The following is a 5,000-nucleotide window of genomic DNA, read 5'->3' as shown; positions in this document are numbered from 1 at the left end:
TTCCATCTTTATCTCTCTGTTTCGCCAACCTATATAGATCGTTCTCACCCTCCTTACTATCCAACTGAGCATACAAGTCATCATACGCCCTTTGTTTTGCCTTCGCTACCGCCATCTTTACCTTTCGCCGCATCTCCCTGAACTGCTTTCTGTTCTCTTCAGTCCTCTCAGTATCCCACTTCTTCTTCGCTAACCGCTTTCTCCGTATATACTCCTGCACTTCCTCATTCCACCACCAAGTCTCCTTATCAACTTTCCTTCCAGATGACAAACCGAGTACTCTTCTACCTGTCTCCCTGATAACACTAGCTGTTGTTGTCCAATCATCTGGCAGCTCACCCTGACCACCCAGACCCTTTCTCAACTCCTCCCTGAAAACCGTGCAACGCTCCTCCCTTTTCAGCTTCCACCACTTTGTCCTCTGCTCTGCCTTTGTCCTCGTCATCTACCTTGTCACCAGAGTCGTCGCACAAACCGCCATCCTATGCTGTCTGGCGACACGCCCACCTACAACTACTTTGCAGTCACCGATCTCTTTCAGGTTACCTCGTCTATACAAGATGTAGTCTACCTGCGTGCTCCTACCTCCGCTCTTATAAGTTACCCTATGTTCCTGTTTTTTCTGGAAAAAGGTATTCACTACACCCATTTCCATCCCTTTTGCAAAATCTACCACCATCTGTCCCTCTGCATTCCTATCCTGGATACCATATCTGCCCATCACTTCTTCATCCCCTCTATTGCCTTCACCAACATGTCCATTGAAGTCTGCACCAATTACCACTCTCTCATTTCTGGGAATATTCTGCATCACTTCATCCAACTCATTCCAGAACTTCTCCTTCTCTTCAGGTTCACATCCCACCTGTGGCGCATAGCCACTAACAACACTGAGCATCACACCTTCAATTTCCAATTTCAGACTCATAAGTCTATCTGACATTCTTTTCACCTCTAGGACGTTCCTTACGAACTCCTCCTTCAAGATGACTCCTACTCCATTTCTCTTCTTGTCAGCACCATAATAGTATAACTTAAAGCCTGCTCCTAAGCTTCTAGCCTTACTACCCTTCCACCTGGTCTCCTGGACACACAGTATATCCAGCTTCCTTCTCTGCATCGTGTCCATCAACTCTCTACCTTTTCCTGTCATAGTCCCAATATTCAAAGTCCCTACTCTCAGTCCCAGGCTCTTTCCTTTCCTCCTCTCTCTCTGCTTCCGAACACGCACTCCTCCTCTTCTTCTTCTTCTTGTTCTTCGACCCACAGTAGCCCAATTTCCATTAGTACCCTGTAGGTCATCAGTACCAATGGCGGTCGTTGTTAACCCGGTCCGCGACCCATCCGGTATGGTATAGTTATGGTTGACTCGCATGTTTGGTTTTGGCAAACGTTTTACGCCGGATGCCCCTCCTGACGCAACCCTCTGCATTTATCCGGGCTTGGGACCGGCACAGGGAGACACTGCTCCGTGCCCCCCCCCCCCAAAGGCAGGCTTGGAGAGACACGGGCCAGTGCCGCCCTGAGGCTGCATTACCCTCTCTTTCTTACATTTATTATAAAAATATGCTTATCTTCCTTTTAGCTCATCACACATGTCTTTATGATTTTCAGTCCATGCCTCAGCCGGCCTGAAGCTCCACTGATGCGCATGTGCGGATGCCTCTATCTAGCGGACATAAAATAAAGACAATCATTCAAATGTGAATGAGTCGGCGTGATGCTCCGGGATGTGTGGAGCTCAGGGAGCTCCACGAGTGAGGGAGTTAAGTTAGGGCGGGGGTGCAAGTAGGCTCTAGGATTCCCCGAGTCGGGGCGAGCGATGGGTTTAGAGGCGTATCGCATTGAAGATAATGGCCGCATATCCTTCTTGGACTTTTCTAAAGCCTTTGACTCGGTCGAACATCCATTTATCATAGCAACGCTCGAACATTTTGGATTTGGTTAAATATTCAGGAATGTGATCCGTGGGCTCTATGAGAATATTCATAGCTGTGTCACCCTGCCAAGCGGCACCACTCCGAGCTTCCATGTTGATGTGGGAATCCCCCAAGGTTGCCCCATCTCACCCTATTTATTTATAATTGCTACCGAAATGCTAGCCGTTTATGTTGAAAAGAGCAACGATATCCAAAAGTTAGACGTGCTGGGGACTGAAATTGTTATTAGCCTGCTGGCAGATGACACAACCTTAGTTTTGAAAAATGAACATCAAGTCCCAATAAGTGCCGAAAACAACCAAAACATTCTCCAAGGCTTCAGGATTGTCATTAAACTTAAAGAAATGCAAACTTCTTGCGCTGCATGACTCGCCACTAAAGGAAATCAGCGATGTTTCTATGAAATCAGAAATAAAATACTTGAGCATTTTCCTATCCAAGGACCAAACGTTAAATCAATCCAGGAACATTGAATCTAAACTGAATCAAAGTAAAGCTTAATTCTAATATATGGCTCCAGAGAGATTTATCAATATTAGGCCGGATATATTTGACTAAAATGGATGTGTTTATCCAGATGTATATACCCAGCGTATTCCAATGCTGCTCCAAATCAACTCGTAAAATCTGTTAACCAAATCAATTTCAACTTTATCTGGAGGAACAGACCACACCATCTAAGAAAAATCACATATGGTGAAAGAAACAAGTGAAGGAGGGCTGAAAGTGATAGAGTCGGACTGCTTGAATGGGACATTGAAGGTGAACTGGTTGAAATCCTGGATCAAACCTCATCGTTCTTTCTGGTATTGTACTCCAAACTACTTATTCAACAAAGTCGGCGGCCTGAGTCTTCTGCTTATCTCTGACTTGGATATCAACAAGATTCCTGTCAAATGTTCAGAGTTCCATAAACAAATATTATTATACTGGAAAATGATATACGTACACAATTTCTCACCACACAGTATAATAGTTTGGAACAATCGATATGTACTGCATGGCAACAAACCTCTGTTTTACAAGGAATGCTTTGAGAAAGGTATATGGTCGATAATTGACTTGATGGATGACACTGGCAGTCCTCTGGACAATGAGCAGTTCTGTACTACACACAGATTCAAGCCTCCCATATTAGAGTTGCTAAAGTTACGAAACGCACTGCCTCGACAATTTGTATTCCTGACCAAAAATATAATGACGCACCGAACCGTACAACCACAGTTACCCCGACTATCACTCCAGGGAATCTCAATTGTGGACAGAAAGCGCGGCAACTCCTTTATTAGGAAATGTTTCACAGGAAACTTATTCCCTGGACGTCAAAAAAAAAAAAAAAGGATATTTTAAATAAATTTGATGAGGAATCGATTGCCACGCTGCGAACTATGTATCTGACTCTACCCATACCCCCAAGGCAAAAGAGACCCACTTCAAAATTATGACTGACATCTACCCATCTAAGGAATTATCGAGGGTACGCTTTAATTTTGAAGATAATATTTGTACATTTTGTGAAGACAACATTGAAACCACTGACCATATATTTTTTCTCCTTCTCATTCCATCGTCACCAGTTTCCTTCTCAAAAGATGATATAACATTCTGTTTACTTATAAGCAACATAACAGATGAACTCTGTGTCAATGTTCTTTTAGGCCTGGCCAAGTTCTTCATTCACAAGAACAGAATGCAAAAATGCTCCCCAAATTTTAATGTCTTCATAAACGATTTTGAAATATAAAAAAAAAAAAAAAAAATCCTTAAAACTTATGGAAAAATCCGAAAACAAAAAAATATAGTTACCCATGTCCGAGGTTCCTTTTTTTTTTGGTAAAAAAAAAAAACAAAACAAAAAAAACAACTTGATTACATGTTACATTCCCCTTGCAATTTTTTTTTTTTTTTTTCGTTTTAATTTCTTATTTGTCTATCTATTGATTTAATTACTTCCTTTTAATTTCTTTTTTTGTCTCGCACTGTAAATTTCTCACAAACCTGTAACACTATTAACTTCTCATTACATACAGAACAAATGTCCTGATGTCCGTTGCTTCCTCATCCCTGGTTGTTTCATTGACATTCAGTTCTACCTTGCTATGTTTATTTGTACATTTGTATATTTGGGTGTACTATTTATGTTCAATTAAAAACAGTTTGATGTCTGAGATTCCTTGTGAACCGCCAACTTAATTACATGTTATATTCCCCTCACAATTTTTTTTTTTCGTTTTTAATTTTATTTTTCTATCTATTTATTTAATTATATCCTTTTAATTTTCTTTTTTTGTCTAGCATTAAAAATTTCTCGCAAACCGTTAACACTATTAACTTCTGATTACTTACAGCACGAATGCGCTTATGCCCCCCCACCCATCCCGCTTTTTCCGTACGGTGGCAGACACTGAGATCGAAAGCAAATGGGTGTCATTGAAATGCAGTAACAGGGTGATAACAGCCGTGTTCGAAGTGTGTAGGGGCTTATAGGAGAGCAGAAGCACGTCACGCAATTCACCTGAGTTCGGAGGATCGGGAGTACCAGGGCCCATAGCGGAGAAGCGGAAGAGCGCAGTTATGTGTCTCTTCTCAAAGGCCGGGAAGCTGGGGGGCAGCAGGACCCCTTAGACCGGCTAATGTGAGCCTTCTCCGGACATAGATCACCCGGACTTATGACTGGAGCTCCCGGACCTCTGGGCACACACATATGTGAATGAGTGGATGAGCTAATGTTGGTTTGGTTGTGGATACGTTTCGGCCAATGCTATCAGCACAGCGATGATGAGTTCAGGTGTGTCTGTGTGTGTTTGTGTGTTTGTGTGTGTGTGTGTGTGTGTGTGTGTGCGTGTGTTTGTGTGTGTGTGAGAGTTTGTTTTTGTGGGTTGGGGGGGGTTCCCGCGGACACGGAGTACCAGGGCCTGGAGCGGATGAGGTGAGGAGCGGAGGAGAGCAGAAGCCCGGACCGTGATTCGCTTGTGTCCAGCGGTTCGGGAGTTCCAGGGCCCGAAACGGAGGAGCGGAGGAGCGGAGGACGGCAAAACCCCTTTCTGCAATTCGCCTGAG

Source organism: Fistularia commersonii, unplaced genomic scaffold (genome assembly GCF_037954325.1).
Source record: "Fistularia commersonii isolate RoL2024-O1a breed Wild unplaced genomic scaffold, RoL_Fcom_v1.0 HiC_scaffold_44, whole genome shotgun sequence".
NCBI classification, from domain to species: domain Eukaryota; kingdom Metazoa; phylum Chordata; class Actinopteri; order Syngnathiformes; family Fistulariidae; genus Fistularia; species Fistularia commersonii.
This window is presented reverse-complemented; position numbering follows the sequence as displayed.